The following is a 9,824-nucleotide window of genomic DNA, read 5'->3' on the forward strand; positions in this document are numbered from 1 at the left end:
GTTATATGGTTATATAGGTTGGAAAAAATACTGATGCCACTTTAAAAGGTGGTGGGAAGGACTGAAGTAAGTGTTAGGTTAGGGCTTTGAAATCAGTGGGTAAAAAGTGATATGCGATATAGCAAGTCTAGCTGCCAATAGTCCGGTTGAAAGTTGGAAAGATAAGGAGAGGAATTTCAGAGGCACCGCAGTCAATGTAGGCAGTAACTGTGAAGAACTGAAACTCAGAATGGAATGCAGATCAGCCGGTAGCATTTCTCTTAGACTTTTTCTAGAATTGAGAACTCAGTGCAGGATGTCAAGCAGTTGTAGGGATTCATAAACATACGAAAGTCTACGGATGCTGGAAATCCAAAGCACACACACAAAATGCTGATGGAACTCAGCAGGTTAAGCAGCATCTTTGGAAATGAATAGATTGTTGACGTTTTGCGCCGAGGCCCTTCTTCAGGACTGAGAAGGAAAGGGGAAGACGCCAGAATAAAAAGGTGGGGGGAACGGAAGGAGATAGGCGAAAGGTGAAGCTTGGTGGGTGGCAAAAGTCAAGGGCTGGAGAGGAAGGAATCTGAGAGGAGAGGAGAGTGGACCATTGGAGAAAGGGAAAGAGGAGAGTATCCAAAGGGAAGTAATAGTCAGGTGAGAAGAGGTAAAAGGTCAGCGTGGGGACTAGAGGAAGAGTGATTGTAAGGATTTATGCTTTTATGGAGTATTAAGAGGAAAAAATAATTGAGGTATAAATGAAAGCCAGTTTCTTTTAGCTGATTTGCTGGCACCTGCTTCACAATTGTTACTGACATATGACGCACTATTTTATAGAGGCTTATGTCTAGCCCATTGTTCTCCTGCCTACACTCACACCCGACAGGGCAACCTAGAAAACTCTCAAGGGTCACAGTTGCCTTCTGTGACAACTCAGAGATTATCTGGAACTTCATACGCGGAGATGAGGAGTTGTTAACAGTGGTTTATTGTAAGAGATGGGTGGGTCCAACATTCCCCCATTCACGTCGGGGAGGAACATACTGTAGGAGAAAGTTCCTAATGAAAGGGATTACAAGAGCAGGGACACAAATTTTATTCTGGAGAGAAATCTTCAAATGACTCTGCTCCAGAGAATTTAGAATTTAGCATCCCCCACCAATTTGTAGTTGAGTAGATTATCCAAACCAGGATAACCTTTGACTGAGGCAAGAGACCAATCAAAGGCATTCCAGTGTAATTGGCTGGCATTGTACATCTACTTTTATACAGGTAATGGGGCAAGTGTGTGGAAGTAACTAGAAGGGCAGAGTAAATATAGGCACTTGTTCAGACCTCACTTATTTTACCTCTATGGTGAGGTGATCGGGAGGCTTTGCTGAAATCTCCACCAGGGAGGAAAGGTCAGAGGGCAATCCGCTGTACGCTGGGAAAAGAAATATGATAAGCAATCCTCTCTATCCTTTACCATCCTGCTATTAATAAATACCCTTTTGTCCTGCTGTCTATAGTTGTGGAATCTTACATTATTAATAAGGGCACTGTCTAACAATAACAATCATTCCAGAGTTCACTGCTTGTCTGCTAAGTCTTATTTCCTGTGATCATGTTTTGGAGACAATGCTGACTCAGCTTTTCTCTATTATAAATCCCTGTGTCGTATTTGGAATGGAGTCTACCTGTGTAAACTTGCCCCCGGGTTAATTTCCCATAGCTATCTATAGTGAGTTTTCTCGTTCTCCCCGTGATTGCGTGGGTTTCCTCCGGGTGCTCCCGTTTCCTCCCACAGTCCAAAAGCATACCGGTTCGTAGGTTAATTGGTCATTGTAAATTGTCCCATGATTAAGCTAGGTTTAGATAGATACTAGATCCCGAAGGAAATTACAGTGTCACAAGTGCACAGATATACAAATATTAGAAGAGAGGTAAGAATAAAAAATAAGTTACCTCAAACAGTATAACAGGAGAGGTCATCACTTCCTTGGCAATAGGTTGACTTATTATAGGGCCTAATGGCCAAGGGTAAGAATGACCTCATATAGCACTCTTTGGAGCAGTGCAGTTGTTTTAGTCTAATTCTGCTCCTATATCTTATCGTCTTATGGAATGCTGCTAGCATCCTGCCAGGAATCCACGGATGTTGTTGTGCTGCTGTGGGAAAATGGGTTTGCTGCCCAGTGTGAGCAAGCTTTTCTCTGGGCTGGATGTCTACAAATCTGAAGACCAGCTCCTCTGATTAGTCAGTGTTATAAAGCACAGCAGAACAAAAGCAGCAAGAACTGTTGCAGACGCAGAGGACAGGACTTGTTGGCATCTCAGTATGTCCAGGTCACTAGGAAATCACCAGAAGTTCAAGCCGACAATAAGGGTGTTTCCCATGCACCATGTAGTCACCTTCAATGTAACACCATTGGCTCTACTTTTCTGTTCTTTCTACCTCTCATGCCATTGTATGTTCCTCCTTATGTTTGGCCATCCAACATTTTCAGATTGGTTTTGGAAAGCTCTACAGAACTGAACTAGTTCTGTCTCTTTCCCGCATACCTTAAATAATCCCATCTCTGATGGTCAATTTCATTAACTTGAAGAAACTGTGGTTATCCACTAATCATTCTAGTACCATTACGGAAGACTTCTGCAGCTCTGGTGACAGGCAACTGTTCATTTCTAGGCAGGGTGTGGTATACTTATAATGAATACGTTGCATTCCCCAGAGTCAGATTGGTTGGCTTTATGCCAAGGTGCAATTCGCTCTTAAGACCAGTTCGTACAATAGCACCTTTTCTTTCTTCTTTTTCTGACACAGTCAGCTTGATATGTAGTGTGAACTCTTCCCTCTATTCTTTAGACTGTGTGCTTGACTGGAACTCCAGTAGGATTGGTGTCTTTATTTGCTCCCTCAAGCACCACCTCCTGCTGTATGACACAACCCAATATGTCTCAATATATACTAACTCAAGCTAGGAGGGATTTCACCTCACGTACATTATTCAGATTCAGCCACGCCACCTAAGTTTCAGTGCTTCATCAGCGAAAAGCTCTTATTAAATTTCAGGAAAATAGCCAGTAATTCAGACCAACTCCAAGCTTAGGGTGTCAAGATAGTATTTCTTACTGCGATTTCCTCCACAAGGCCAGAACACTGAAACTTTCCAGAGTAAACATTGCAGCAACAACAGAGAGAGCATCTGGTCACACAATAAACTTCAGGAAACAGAATAGTCTTAAAACAGCTCAGAATGTTCCCCGCCGTTACTACATATGACATATTACAGTGGAAATGAGGACAGCAGTTAAAATCCACTTTGAACATAAGAGAATAAGAAATTGGCCCTGGAATATATCATGCAACACCTTCAGCCTTCTTGGCCGTTTCATAAAATCATGACTACTCACGAGCCCCAAATCCACTTTTCCACCCAAGCCCCATAATTACAGAGTTTCTTTGAGATTACAGCTGCAGATACTTGAGGGAAAATGTAAACTAGGAGGAAGACAGAATATACTGGCAAGAAACCAACTGAAAATGAAGGCTAAATTTTGAGTCAGACATTTGGAACTGGGGAATGGTTTAATCCTTTATGAAAGGTGTGACTTGAGTTGAGCTCGGCCAGCAACTTTCCCTTAGCATCCAGTTTGGCTTGTGCGCCAGCTGAAGTATTCAGGTTCTGATTATCTGACTTTGGCTAGCCATTCTTGTTTTCCAGGGGCAGTGGCCACTGTCCGTCTGGGCAAACAATGTCCTGGATTGCTGGCCCCATGACTAAAACATTGTTTGGTCACTGGGATCTTGGCCGAGACTTAACGCAGATAAATCTTTCAGAACGTTTGCTGGAAATGAAGTTTGTTTCAGGTTGGATTTCATTTCCTCAAAGTTCTTCAGTTAACAGACAAATTCAGAAAAAGTGCAGTTATACCAGGCCAGTGAGCGTCAGGCCTTGGGCAGTTACCGAAGGTGGGTACAAGTACAAACGTACGAACACTCTGTGACCACTTTATCAGATACACCCTCTCATTAATGCAAATATCTAGTCAGCCAATCATGTCGCAGCAACTCAATGCATTAAGGCATGCAGACATGGTCAAGAGGTTCATTTGTTGTTTAGAACCAAAATCAGAATGGGGATGAAATGTGATCTAAGTGATTTTGATGGTGGAATGATTGTTGGTGCCAGACAGGGTGGTTTGAGTATCTTGGAAACTGCTGACCTCCAAGGATTTTCATGGAAAACAATCTCTAGAGTTTATAGAGAATGGTATGAAAAACATCCAGTGAGCAGCAGGTCTGGGGAGAATGGCCAGACTGATTAAAGCTGACAGGAAGTTGACAGTAAGTCAAATAACCATACGTTACACCAGTGGTGTTCAGAAACGCACCTCTGAACACTCAACAAGTTGGGCCTTGAAGTGGACGGGCTACAGCCGCAGAAGACCATGAACATATACTCAGTCGCCACTTTGTAAGACCCAGGAAGTACATAATAAATTGGCCACGTAATGAAGGTTAGTATTGAATTTGCAAAGTTAGTGCAGCAGATGTTTTGGTATTATATCCTGCAGTGAACTTGCCTCTTCCTTACTGAATAGCTTTAAGCTCCCAGAAAAGCCCAGGCAGTGAGGCAGAGATTAGAAGGAAGGACAATGGTGGGAATCAGGGCAGTACTGCAAAACCAGCACATCCAGCCAGGGTTGCCGGATAGTGCAGCCACCAGCCGAGAGCCAAATGCACCCCAATCCTCTCATCTGTTCGGAGTCCGTGCACTGTGAAAACAATACATCCGAATGATGTTCCTGTAGCATTCACAAACTGTGACTGTGTGTGTGTGTGTGTGTGTGTGTGTGTGTCTGCTTCACCACATCAACAGCGATGAAAAGGACATAGATTAAAATATAATCTGCTGGGTCTACCCCCCAACCTGATGGTATAACTATTGATTTCTCCTTACGGTGAACAGATTTCCCTCGCCCTTCCTCTATTCCCCACTCTGACCTTTCACCTCTTCTCACCTGTCAATTACTACTCCCGGGTCCTCTCCTCCTTCCCTTTCTCCTATCGTGTGCTCTCCTCTCCTGTCAGATTCTTTCTGCCTCAGCCCTTGACCTTTCCCCACTCACCTGGCTTCACATATCATTTTCCAGCCAGCCTCTTTCCCCTACCCCCCCCCAACTTTTTTTATTCAGGCATCTCCCCCCTTCCTTCTCAGTCCAGAAGAAATGTCTCAGGCTGAATCATTGGATATTTACTCTTTTCCATAGATGCTGCCTGACCTGCTGAGTTCCTCTAGCATTTTGTGTGCGTTGCTTTGAATTTCCAGCATCTGCAGATTTTCTTGTGTTTGTGAGCTACTACCCCTTCGATGGCTTTCTGGTTGCAAGCCACCCTTTATGCCCCCAGGTTATCTTCAGAAGACATCATTTCTCAGTCGAAATATCAAATGAAGCCTATGGATATCTCTTGCTCCACCTACTGGTTACCAGTAACATTGTTGAACTATGTGCACATATTTTAACAATTATCTCATTGACAGAATACCACGTTTCATCTAGTTGGGAGGTTCAGTCCTGATTGCCAGGCAACTGACGTGCTTTCGCGAGGACGTACTCTCCTTCACCCCTGGTCTTCATCTCACTTTTCCGCATTCCACTCCATCTCTTGACCTTCCTCTCCATTACGCAGAAAGATTGATGACTCTTTTCAAAGTCAAAATCAAAGTCAATTTTATTATCGAAGTATGTATATGTTATCATATACTGCCTGGAGATTCATTTTCTTGCAGGTGTTTACAGGAACATAAAGAAATACAATAGAATTATGAAAGACTGTACATAAACAAGGACTGTCCAAAACAACCCATGTGCAGAAGAAGACAAGTCGAGCAAATAAAAAAAAATAATGCTGAGAACATGAGTTGTAAAGAGTTCTTGAAAGTGAGCCAGTAGGTTGTGGAAACAGTTCAGAGTTGTGGTGAGTGAAGTTATGCTGGTTCACGAGTGTGATGTTTGTTCCTGAGCCTGGTGGTGGGGGACCTAAGGCCTCCTGCCTGATGGTAATAGTGAAAATACATAAATCCATGGACTCCCACAGATGCACGTTGATTACATTACCTGCCACCCTGCTTCCTGCAATTCTTTCCTTCATTCTGAATGATTCTTCATCTCTTCTAAGATGCCAGTGTCCATAATTTTTCTTATTTCTGGATTTCCCTTTACCAGAGCCCATGACTGCCCACATTTCCATGTTTCCCTGTAGGCTAGAACTGCACACATCCAGGTCAGTGGACGTTAAGCCTCTGCACTCCTGGTTTGTGCCTGGAGATGGTGAAAAGGCTTCGGAGTGTCTGGAAATGAGTCGCCTACTGCAGAGTAACAGCCTGTGACCTGATCTCTTAGCCATAGTCATAATGTGGCTGGTCCACTCATGTTTCTGGTCACTGGTGGCCCCAGGGTGTTAGTGTTGCTCTGTTTGGCAGTGGTAAACCATTGAATTTTAAAGGTGAATGGTTACACTGTTGTTAGATATGGTCATTACCTGAAACTTCAGTGGCGTGAATGTCATTTGTGTCTATTAGGTCAATGTCTGAATTTTCTGATTGGCTATAAAATATATTGGGATGCTCATAGCTTACATAAACTCTGGATTAGAGCATGTCTCTTGAGGATAGGTTGAGGGAGTTAGGGCTTTTCTGTTTGGGGAGAAGGAGGATGACAGAGCTGCACAAGGTGATAATTGGCATAGAGCAACTGGACAGTCAGAGACTTTTTTTGCCCCAGTATGGAAATTACTAATACAAGGGGGTAGGGCAGTAGCCTACCCCATGCCATGTCCTGATAGAAAGAAAGGTCCCCCCGAATATATCTATGATTTTTGGAATTCCTCCTCCAGTTTCTGGGTGAAACTCCTAATGTCTCAATAGAGCATCCATGATGTCCTCCTTCATTGTTGCCCCACTTAGTCAGATCATGTGAAGTCAGTCATGAAGATTTTACTGACAGCAAAGGAAACAGCAGCCCCAGCCCTGATTTGATGCAATCATTGGCTCCTGCAGTGCAGAAACAGACCATTCAGCTCAACTTTCATACCAAACGTTGGGCATCCGTCCCTACCAAAACCATCTCCCAGCTCCTGGTCCAGAGCCCTCTTTTCCTAAGTAATTCAGGAGCTCATTTGGGCGCTTAAATACTGTTCACAAGCTAGCTTCAACCCCTCTGAGGTAGTGTGTACCAGGTATTTATCACTCTTTGGGTGAAAGTCCCTTTACATGTCCTCCAGTTTGCCTCATCTTATCCTAAACACATGTCCTCTAGTTTTATCTACCTCATCTATAGGAAAGGCTTCCTGTAGTCTACCTCCTTTGTAAGTATTACCTTGATTATATCCCTTCATTATCTCTTTGCCTCCAAGGAGAACTGACCTAGCCTATCCACTCCCTCCTCATAACTGAAACACTTCATCCAAACTAACATCCTGAAATTTTAGTGGCGTGAATGTCAGTTGTGTCAATCAGGTCGATGTCTGAATTTTGTAATTGGCTATAAAATCTTTTGGGATGCTCATAGCTTACATGAGCTCTGGATTGGAGCATGTCTCTTGATAGGTTGAGGGAGTTTGGGCTTTTCTGTTTGGGGCACAGCATCGTTGCATCTACTGTGGTGGCCAGAACTGCACTTGGTACTCCAGCCAAAGTCTGAACAGGGTTTAATAAAGTTCTGTATTCTGTGCATAGGCTGAAGGCCAAAATCATGACAGTATCCATAGTTTTAACCATGAGTTCAGTTGTGAGGAGAGTGAAGTTATCCACGCTGCTTCAGGAGCTCGATGGGTGAAGGGTAAGAGCTGTCCCTGAGCCCATTAGTGTGGGACGTCAGGCTCCTGTACCTTCTTGATGGCAGAAGGGAGAAGATAACATGGCCTGGGTGGTGGGGATCCTTGATGATGGTTTTCTTTCTTGCAGCAGTGCTCCTTGTGAAAGTGCTCACAACACGCTGGAGGAACTCAGCAGGTCGGGCAGCATCCATGGAAACGATGAGTCGATGTTTCGGGCTGGAACCCTTCGTCCGGACTGAAGAGGGAAGGGGCAGAGGCCCTATAAAGAAGGTGGGGGGAGGGTGGGAAGGAGAAGGCTGGTAGGTTCCAGGTGAAAAACCAGTGAGGGGAAAGATAAAGGGGTGGGGGAAGAGAAGCAGGGAGGTGATAGGCAGGAAAGGTGAAGAAGGAATAGGGGAAAACACAACTTCCAGTAATTCCCTCCCCCTCCCTTCCTCTATCCCTATTTCACTCTGCCCCCTCCCCCAGCTGCCTATCACCTCCCTTATGGTTCCGCCTCCTTCTACTACCCATTGTGTTTTCCCCTATTCTTTCTTCACCTTTCCTGCCTATCCCCTCCCTGCTTCCCCTCCCCCACCCCTTTGTCTTTCCCCTCACTGGTTTTTCACCTGGAACCTACCAACCTTCTCCTTCCCACCCTCCCCCCACCTTCTTTATAGGGCCTCTGCCCCTTCCCCCTACAGTCCTGACGAAGGGTTCCGGCCCAAAACGTCAACTCATCGTTTCCACAGATGCTGCCTGTGGTAAACCATGTATATATGTTGTAACTCGGTTACCTGTCTGGACACACCCCTCTGCTGACTGCCCCTGTGGCTCCTCCCACAGAGTCCTGTATAAAGGTGTTCGCCTTGCCCCTCCCCCTCAGTCCGGGGGCAGACACTCACTGTGGAGGTCGTATTGTACAGCGAATAAAAGCCTTTCAGTATTTTACCAAACCTCAGTCTTTTGGAGTAATTGAAGGTGCTTCACTGCCCGACCTGCTGAGTTCCTCCAGTGTGTTGTGAGTGTTGCTTTGACCCCAGCATCTGCAGAGTATTTTGTGTTTATGAAAGTGCTCAATGGTGGGGAGGGCTTTTCCTGTGATGGACTGTGCTGTATATATCTACGAAGTTGCCTGCCTTCAATAAAGGATATTAATTGGTGATTCTTCCTCTGATATTTGCTTTAGTAGGCAGTACCAAAGGGCCTCAGCACCTGTATTTCACTGAGTGTGAAATATAGATTCATTTGAGATTGCCTACTAACACAAAAACCACCCCAATGTGCAATTGTGTTTTCCAGCATTGCTGTAGTTAGATTGTGTGGGGATGGGTTGGGAGGGATGATAGGTGGGTGGAGGGAGTGCGTTACACAGCATCTTGGTAGGACCTCCAGGTATGGTAAAAACAAAGCCGAAAATCTGAAGCACTGGCAGTTGGCTGCCGCAACACTGCAGCACAGCGTCAGGGCCAAGAAATAAAATCCACCAGATTGTGCAAAGCGCGTTTCCACCTGGAACTAGTATCTGGTGCTTTTGCTGTTGGAGAATCTGTTTTCTCCAACAGAAACCTGTTTTCTAATGAAAAGAATGCAGTGTGAGTTGTGCGATGGAATACTGCTGTGCTTTTGTACGTGTGTGCGTGCAGTTTGTGTGTTTTTTCTGAGTGGTTTTGTACATGGCAATACAGTGTGTAGGTTTGTGTGTGCTTGCACGTGTGTATGGCAGATTGTGTGTGTAGGGAGGCATGAGAGAGTTAGTGTGCATCTGTGGGTAATGAGTAAGTGTGTTGGCATTTGCGCATGCAGGTGTTGGCATGTAAAAGTTTGTGTGTTTATTGGAAATATACAGTAGGCCCAGGACATGCTCTCTTCCTATTACTACCAACAGAGAGGAGGTACAGAAGCTGAAGACATACACTTAACATCTTAGGAACAGCTACACCTCCAAAAGGTTGAGTGAATTCAGCCTTTTTTCCTTGGAGCGATAGAGGATGAGAGGTGACCTGATAGAGGTGTACAAGATAATGAGAGGCATTGATCG

At 44.7% G+C, this 9,824-nt stretch overlaps 1 protein-coding gene across 1 annotated transcript in view; it reads left to right on the forward strand.

Annotated features, from left to right (window-relative positions):
* LOC140186239 (dynamin-1) overlaps positions 1 to 9,824 on the forward strand; it is a 229,108-nt gene that overhangs the window by 145,362 nt on the left and 73,922 nt on the right. The window lies entirely within an intron of this gene.

Source organism: Mobula birostris, chromosome 22 (genome assembly GCF_030028105.1).
Source record: "Mobula birostris isolate sMobBir1 chromosome 22, sMobBir1.hap1, whole genome shotgun sequence".
Taxonomy (NCBI): Eukaryota; Metazoa; Chordata; class Chondrichthyes; order Myliobatiformes; family Myliobatidae; genus Mobula; species Mobula birostris.